Source organism: Phoenix dactylifera, chromosome 11, assembly GCF_009389715.1.
Source record: "Phoenix dactylifera cultivar Barhee BC4 chromosome 11, palm_55x_up_171113_PBpolish2nd_filt_p, whole genome shotgun sequence".
NCBI lineage: Eukaryota > Viridiplantae > Streptophyta > Magnoliopsida > Arecales > Arecaceae > Phoenix > Phoenix dactylifera.
The window spans coordinates 23,748,859-23,758,209 of record NC_052402.1 but is presented as its reverse complement, the minus strand read 5'-3'; the positions used below and the strand labels follow the sequence as shown (position 1 = coordinate 23,758,209).

At 40.9% G+C, this 9,351-nt stretch overlaps 1 pseudogene; it reads left to right on the top strand.

The window, feature by feature from the left end:
- The first annotated feature begins 7,643 nt into the window (after positions 1-7,643).
- On the top strand, positions 7,644-8,679 carry LOC103718241 (annotated as a pseudogene).
- The last annotated feature ends 672 nt before the right edge of the window (positions 8,680-9,351 follow it).

Sequence of the window (9,351 nt, the reverse complement as noted above, 5' to 3'; positions counted from 1 at the left end):
TCTACCATAACAACAGGGACAGATCGCTATCACGCATGCATCCCTCTTGCTTTTAGAACTCATGTTGCATAGTTAAATAGCCGCTCACTCATTAGGAAATAATATGATGAAAATAAGAAATAAATATCAAGGGCATGAGATTAACTTCACTAGATTTTGCCACTGCCAAGTAGCCAAAACTTGTGAAATAAGTTGGGGTTGTGATTATTTTCACCTACAAATTGGGATTATATTTATGCATTTCTATCCCTGGTTTCATGCTACATTTTAAACTAATTTCTTGTTCAGGTAACTCTATTGGAGACCTATGTGGAGAAATAATAAATTTCAAGTGGCCATCTCTTGTGATCTTTCCGTACCTAGCCACCATATTTGTGGAACTACTCAATTCACATGTGCCAAAATCACATGCATAGGTAAAGCATTGTCGGTAGAATCAGCAGCTCATTTTGTTCGCTCCACTGCATCGAAGATGTGCTGCTGTGTGACCAAATGCGGACTGAACGTTCATTTAATAATAAACACCCGCTCGGTTTTGGGCCTTTGGCCTCTGACTCTCGTGATTTCAATTTTCACAAGAATACAGAGCTTGGGCCGGGTCTTACCAGAACTTGTTTGCACCACTGCGGGCCCAAATAATTTTTCAGATTCAGGCCGAGTCAGATCGAGGTGGGTCGTAGAATTGAAAATCTAAAATTACCTAAATTTTAAATGGGTTGGGTTGGGTCTGGTCTGAATTCAATAAACGCCTCGAAAAATAGAATGGGTTCAATTTTACAACTCGACCCGATCCCACGGATCCTCCAAAACGGGTCGGATCGGGTCTAAGGAGGTCGGGTCGGGTCAGATCATGGGCCAACCCAACCCATTTGCAACCTTAGCCGTTACCGACTGTCTCCGGATGTCGCCGGATTCATGTTCACTTCCCTATTCTTCTTTTCTTCTCTTTCTTCTCTTTCTTCTCATCCGACTTACCATCGCCACCGAGGGTCGTGGCCATTGCTATCGCTGAGGGGTTGCAGTTGTTGTCGCTGTCGCTATTGCTGAAGGTCGCTGCCATGAGGCTGGATGGCCGGCCATAGCTCTCTCTCTCTCTCTCTCGCCCCCTCCCTCTTGTTTCTCTCTTGCCTTCTCTCTCTTTCTCTCTCTTATTATCTTTTTGTCTGTTTCTTTCTCTTTATCATTCTTTCTCTCTCAGATATTTTATGGACCACTAGAGGGTCTAGATATCTAGTTAAACCCAAATTAGGTGGACCCTAGGATGGGTCTCGGGTAGTATTGTACGGCCAATGGTTTGGATAGGCAATGTTAAAATTTAATATCGTTTCTTTCATAATTTTGTATCATTGATTGTGGTTGTTGTAGTCACTCTGATGATTAGGCTTGATCTTGTAGTGGGACATCCGTCTGGGCAAGAAGGTGTTGAGCAAAACACCTTATCCTTGAGTTCGTAGATCGAGGAGAGGATTGGTGTATCCAGTATTTGAGTTTATCATCGGTAGAGGTAAAAAGTCTTGTACACAATCACCTATATGGATAATATATATTTTGTAGTATGTGTCGATGATTTAGGGATTTGTATCATTTTGCTGAGTATTGTTGATTGATTTCTGATATGGTTGTATAAATATATATTTCTTTATTATATAAACATATCAAATATCGGTGATTATGGTTGCTTGGAATATGGTTTTGGTTGTTTGGAATGTGACGTTGATTAGTTTGAAATTTGGGTATGAAATATAATAAGAAAATATATTTTTTCTGGTATGGATAAAATTGAATATTTTGATTGATGAATAAAAATGATTTGGACTAGATATATTATGGATTGCCAGTCACGGGCCGAATCATGACACATTGGTTTGCCATCACAGGCTAAAGTGTGGATATCTCGATTTACCACTGCAGGCCACAGAACAGATATTTCTAGTTTGCCCTGCAGGCTGGAGCGCGAGTATTTTAGTTTGCCACTGTTAGCTGAAGCGTAGTTATCTTAGTTTGCCACCACCAGAAGAGCGTAGAAATATTGGTTTACCACCACGGGCCAATGTGTGGAAATATGGTTTGCGAGTCACAGGCCCAAAACATGCCCATGAATAATTCAAATTAAAAAGATAATGGTTGATCGAAAATCTAGATAAAAATAAAAGATTAAAAATATATAGACCATTATATGATAATATTTTACATATTTTCTAGAATAGGTTATATATTTGATGGCATACATTTATGGATGCATATTTATATGGATTTATTCGAGCTATGTTGAATAATCGGTATGGGATTTTATGAGGTTGCATATATTTTGATATGGTTTATAGTTAGTCTCTATTTTAAATTTATTTATCTATATTAGTGTGAGTGTGTGGGATTCTTACTAGGCTATTGGTTTATAAAGCTCACACCACCTCTTTCCTTTTACTTTTGGAGTCTCAAGTTGCATAGTTTTGGATAGGTTGGGTGTAAAGTTTGAGCATCAGAGTTATGAGTTAGTTAACTAGTTTATTTTCTGATGCTGGTGAACACTTGAAAATCTTGTAACTAAACCAATTGGATTATTTGAATATGATGGATTTATTTATTTAGATTATTTGGCTATTAACTGTTGAGTTGTTGGATATTTATTCATCTTAGGCCTTTCGTGATCTTTAGGTCACCGCTCTAGAGCTTATGCAACCATATCACGTGGCCAACCCAGGTGACAAGTTCGGGACATGACATAAGATAGTATCCAAGCATAGGTTTAAGATCACTAGGGATTGTGACAGAAATGTATCAGAGCTTAAGGTTATGATCGCTAGGGACTATGGGGTTTGCCAAATTTTATGATCGTATTGATTCGAAAATTATTTAGCGAACTCAAATAATTTCGGTGGGTTTTAATTAGAGTTACGCATCAAAAGTGTGGTGAGTTAAGTTATTTTGAATCTAGTCAAAAATATTAACTCTAAGTTGAAAATGGATTTGTTTTTCAGTTAAGGAGACTACTTAAGAGCTCAAGGATGAGATAAGAATTGAGTATCTTCAATTTTCATATAAGTTAATTTCGAGGACAAAATTTCTTTTAGGGGGAAGAATATAAAAACTCATTTTAAGGTGGGCTTGGGTCAGCCTGGTCCAGCCTGGGAGTGGTCTAGACTGGCTGCTTGGGCCATATGCATGCTTGGCACGTGGTAGGGGCAAGGAGGAAGACTCCCGATCAGAGTCTTCATCTTCCCCGAGTCTGTTGAGGAAGATGAGACCTAGGGCTCGCTGGACTCCCCTAGAATTTCACCTATAAAAAGCCTTCCCCTCTTCCCTCTATGTGTCACTCTTAATCATCGATCAATCGCCGACAAGATCTGCCCAAGCCCCTATTTCTTCGTTAAGCGTTTCGGCGAGCCATCATTGCCGAAACGAGGTAATCCACCTCAATACTTCTTCTATGAAAATTTTTTAGTCCCCTAGCCATCGTCGATGGCCTGCCTGTCTCCAGCAGTCGTCGGATTCATGTTCACCTCCCCTATTCTTCTTTTCTTCTCCTTCTTCCTGTCCGATTAGCCATATCCACTGAGGTCTGTGGCCATTCTGTCATTGGGGGGTTGCAGCTATTGTCGCTGCCGCTGTTGCTGAAGGTCACTGCCATGGGGGAGGGTGGCCGGTGATGGCTCTCTGTCTCCCCCCTTCTTGTTTCTCTCTTGCCTTCTCTCTATTGCTCTCTCTCCTCTAGTTCTTTCTCTTTATAATTCTTTCTCTCTAGATATTTATATAGATTTATTTGACCAATGTTGAATAATTAGTATGAGGTTGCATATATTTTAATATGGTTTATAGTTAATTTTTATTTTAAATTTATTTTGTCTATATTGGTGTGAGTGTGTGGCATTCTTACTGGGCCATAAAGTTCAAGCATCAAAGTTATGAGTTAATTTATTTTCTAATACCGGTGAACACTTGAAAATCTTGTCACTAAGCTAGTTGGATTATTTGAATATGATAGATTTATTTATTTGGATTATTTGACTATTAACCATTGAGTTATTGGATATTTGCTCATCTTAGGCTTTGCATTTTAGGGCACCGCTCTAGGGCTCATGCGGTTATGTCATGTGGCCGACTCAGGTGATAGGTTTGGGGCGTGATAAGAGGTTATAGCATGTTTTCTGGAGAAGTTGGTAGAGTTAGAATGGATAATAGGCAAAAGCAGTGGACTTTTCACCAACTAGGATGTGCAAGATAAAGCACGCTGTACCGTACCGAAGTGGATAGTATAGAGCAACCGTATCAGTTCGATATCGGTATGCGATATAGAGGGTTTATCAACACTTGGTATAGAGTTGGTCTCCATACCAGATATACCAATATAGTAATAAGGTGTCTCCAATACTAGGCTGGTATTAAAATGGCATACCTTGGTATGAGCCTTTTAAAGAAAGGGTATTATGAACGTGAGCATCCATTTAATGCTGCTTATGCTTTTGGGCATGTCTATTCTATTGCTGCATTGGCTAGATTGGCTGCTATCGGTGGTAATAACACTACAAAAAAAATAGTCTTTTTCGGCGCTTTTTAGAGCATGTACCAATGCTTATAAGCGTTGGTAATTTTGGCATCGATGCTTTCAAAAACGTCACAAAAGCGTCGGGTAAGTAGGAGTGAAAATTTTTTTTGCGAACGCTTTTTGGAAGTGTCGGCAAAAAATAGAAGCTATGCTAATGCTTATAAGCATCGCCCGTTTTTGTTGTCCACCAATGCTAATAAGCATCGGCCTTTGCCAAGCAACCCCATATATAAAATGCTTTCAACAATTGGGAGTCTGTTGGCGACGAAAAAGCTTAGAAAATTCAAACTCGGACGCTTATAAACTCAGAAAATTCAAGCTCAGGAAACCTAACGATATTTTTTTTATAAATTACATATAATCTATTTTTTTTTACAAATTATAATAAAATGTAAAAGATCCCTTAACCCCATCTAGGTTCTATTTACAAATTACAAATTTACAACCCTTTAATTACATCCCCAATCTGAGAATGTTTCTTTTTCATTTACAAATTTACAAAATTTACCAACAAAAAAAGAAGCGAAGTGTTCGTCGACTTTCTTTTAGACCTGAAGATGATTTAAAAAGGGTGTCGTTGTCAAAATCTTAACCAACAAACAAATATTATTTTTTTATTACTCTTATCATCCTTTATTCAATGAATAGTGGTTGTAGGAGGTCGATCCATAGGGAGGCGATTAGAGCACACAAATAGAGAACAGAAACTTCATTAAGATTCATGGCAATATTTTTTTTAAAAAAAAAACAAAGATATAATTTCTTGAGCATATTCGATTAATCTCTAACCAACCAGGACTAGTTTTCTATTTAAAAATAAACAAAGAAAAGGAAAAAAAAACTTTTGCAATTAAATCAAGAATTATAGAATGCATAAAATAAACTGCAGAAATTACACTAAACCTAGAACACATATTGCATAAAAGAAAAAAATAATAGATTGCATAAAAGAACAATTACAAAAATGAAGATTGGAAGAGTAATGTTTTCTCCTTGTACAAAATAACGCATAAAAACAAAGGAAGAAAGAAAAAAAGAAAAGAAAACTCCTCCTGTGGCACACGCTCGGTGGGATTTTTTTTTTATTTCTCTTTTTTTAAAAAAAAAACAAAGCATACTCTGTTTTTTTTTCGAACGTGAACTCCCCCCTTCCTCCTTGTCGAGAGCCTCCTTTTATAGCTCGCCCCCACCCCTTGAAGCTGGCTGAGGATCGAAACGGACGTGGAGGGGGCAATGATGTGCAATAACCATCCTGGCTGGCCACAGGATCTTTGCTAGGAGGATTTTTGAAATGGGAAAAGAGGCGGACGCAGGCGTTGATCGCGGGAAGGCTGAGACGTTGGATGCTGAATCACGGCTTAGGATCAGACGGAAGAAGCTGGGGATGGTAATGGACGAGCGCGTGAGGCTGGGATTCGGATGATTTCGAATCCGAAAGAGGAGGACGCAGTCGGGATGGATCGCGGACGCTGGAATCTGGGGGATGCTGTAACTCGGACATTGGGGATGTGGTGTCTGGGATCACGCCTTGCTGAGATGTTGAAGGCTGGATGCTGAGATCATGCGTGATCTCTCGGGATCGCTGGGATGGGGAGCTGTTGCTGCATCACGGAGGAGACGGACGCTGAATCTTCGGATGCATCATGGGCGGAAGAAACGGGAGCAGGGGATCATGGAGTCGAAATGGATGTGGGAGGCTGGAGAGGAATCTTGGGATGCATCGCGGGAGGCTTGCATGCGGACAGCTGGGACATGGACGCCGCGAGGCTGATCTGGAAGGTGATTCGTGGAAGATGGATGGCTGAGGCACTGCGAGAGGAAGAAGAAGAACAGTGAACATAATATATTTTTCGTAACACTGTTCATATGAACAGTTTTTCACGTAACACTGTTCATATGAACAGTTTCATTCAAAATACTGTTTATATGAACAGTGTTTTCAGCCATGAACAGGGATAAATGTTATTATTAAGAATTAATTTCATAGCTGTTGGGAATAGACAAAATGAACATGAAAACAATTTGATTGGGTCATCGCAATTGGTTGAGATGAACTTCTATCTATAACAATAGGGATGAATCGTGATGATGTAGTGGAAAGATAAGGAGTGACCCAAGTTTCAGGAGGGCTTGGCTCGGAAGGACCTTCAATTACAATACGGAAACCAAAATAAAGAATTACATCTTTTTTAAGAGTTATATGCAGGAGAATTTTAGAAAATTAGGTACAAAAGAGTGCTAAAATGTGCACAGATGTGCACTTAACACGAAGAGACGGTTGATGAAGCTCATCCCCAATCTGAAGCTCATCTGGGTTCCTCATCCAAATCTGAAGCTCAAGCTGCTGCTGGAACCGGTTGATGAAGCTTAAGATGCCGCCGCCCTCCGCCTTCGCCTTTCGCCGCCCGGTCCTGATCCCACGTCGTCCTTCTCCTCATCCCTCGTCATCCTCCTCCTCCGCCTTCGCCTCCCACCGCCCGGTCTTCGGCTGCACCATCGTTGGCTGAGGAACCACCTCTGCCTCCTCGGCCTTGCTTGCCGACTTCTTTATCTTTGCGGCCAGCTTCACTAGCGCCTCCCCCACTGTCGGGCGTGCGTCCAACTAGATCTGCATGAACTGGGGGTTCTCCTCGCCGGTGGGATCGACCTCTGGGGCATGGATCGCCTCCGCGGCCTTGGAGACGGCGGGATCCGATGCTAGAGTCTCCATCCTCCTCTCTCTCTCTCTCTCCGATCCACTAGATTTCCATCACTGGGGACTTGTCAGGGCATGGGGACTCCGACGATGCTTTTAAGTGTCGTCTCCCACTGGCTTACTGTTTTGGCCTCCGACGATGCTTTTAAAAGCGTCGTCTATGATTTCTAGTCTTCGACAATACTTAAAAGCATTATCTTACTCTTTGCTCCCCATCTTAGTTTCATTCCTACCGATGCAATTAAGAAGCGTCGGCAAATTTTGGCGCTAGAGTCAAATTTACCGATGCTTCTACCTATCGTCGGCATGTATACGTTGGCATTGCCCCTTTTTCTTGTAATGTAAGCTGTTGCCATGTGAGATGCTAAGCACTGAGATATCTTCCTGTGTAACCCCGGTGGGCGGATGTATCAAGAGAGATCTCTTTATTCTGATGGTGACATTAAGTGGGAAAATCCCAATAAGGCGACTGACTTGGACCCAACTCCCCTCTACCCTTGCATGTTTCGAGCAGCATACTTGATGAGAAAACAAAGCATTGAAGCTGCCCCTATCGGAAATTAACCGTGTTCTTTGCTTCATGCTGGCATTGCAATGCTTAGATCTCCAGTTTAGTTTTCATGTGACACCTGAGGATTATAGGGCTACACTTTGCGATGTCCAGACAACTCTTACACTGTGTCCTGAGTACCTAATGGTTGAAGGTCGTGTAGCTGCTTCGCAGTTGGAACACTGGACAACTGCAGATTGTTGGTTGCAGCTCTATGATCGGTGGTCATCGGTAGGTGATATAGGTTCTCTCTCAGTTATCTATCAGATGCTTGAGCCTGATTCTGCCAATGGTGTATTGTACTTCTGGCCATATTTGCTTCTCCTTACGTAACCTTTCTTATAATGCAGTCTGATAATAACTGATAAGTAGAACAAGTATACTCTGGGCTGCGATTTATGCAACTAAAGTTTGCTTGGGAACTTGTGGTTTTTGTTGAGTAGGATGTAACTCTCCCGAACCAGCAATGCGCAGCCTGCAGCCAGCACGCCAGCATGCAGCAAGTGAACATGAATGTCTGGTGTATGAGGGAAGGGTTCTATATGATACTGGTCACTATGAGGAAGGGCTACATAAAGAAGATGAGTCAATCTCCATTCAGAGGTCATTTGAGGCTTCCTTTTTGAAAGCCTATGCATTGGCAGATTCAAACCTTGATCCTTCATCCTTTGCAACCGTTATCTCACTTATTGAAGATGCTCTGAAAGTGTCCTTCAGATAGACTTCGGAAAGGTCAGGTATCTATTGATGACAACACTGATACAGCGGATCAAACTGATTCTCCAATCTGTGTCTGTATTAACAAGTAATCCGATGTAGACCTGGTTGTGTCTAAATATTTTGATGCGTGAATGAAATGAATGTCATAAGGGAAATACAAGTAACAAGTAATCCCATGTATGATATCTAAAAAGCCATTACCCAGTGAGCAGTCCTGGCAATCCAGAATCCAGGGAGGGACATGAGAGAGATTTTGAAAATAAAAATATTTTGTCCATGGCATGTGGACTTGCTCTAACTAAATCTGTGGAGGATTCCTTGAGGCCCAGCCTTGCTACCAAAGTAAATTTCCAGGCAAAATAAAGCCATGTGAGGTTACTTCTGAAGAAGCCCAGGGATCCCCATCTCATCCAAATTTGAAGTAGTGGTTGTTGTTTTAGGTGTTTCAAACTACCTTGACTGCCCTTTTTTTTTTATCCATCAGGAACTATCTGTTAGATACATGTGCTTGTTACCGTTGGATATCTGAATGGTCACTTGACTATCGACTGGACTAGTCATAAAGGATTTCCCTTCGCATTTGGCTTTCTTCTTTTCTGACAAAGTCTTCTATGTTCCTCTCTTCTCTTCTTTGCAAAAAAGCTCTCTATTTTTCTCCTACTTTTTCGGCAAAAATACTATTACATATGTTTCTTAAAGCAAAAGAAAACCATAAGTAATTCAATCAAACCTTCGTAGTTAGAAATGCATCCGTATAAAAGTGCTACTGTAGTTGAATCTGGAAGGATAGGCATGCTGCGACCCTTGGAATTGAAATTGATTTCAAGAAACATGGAATAATAC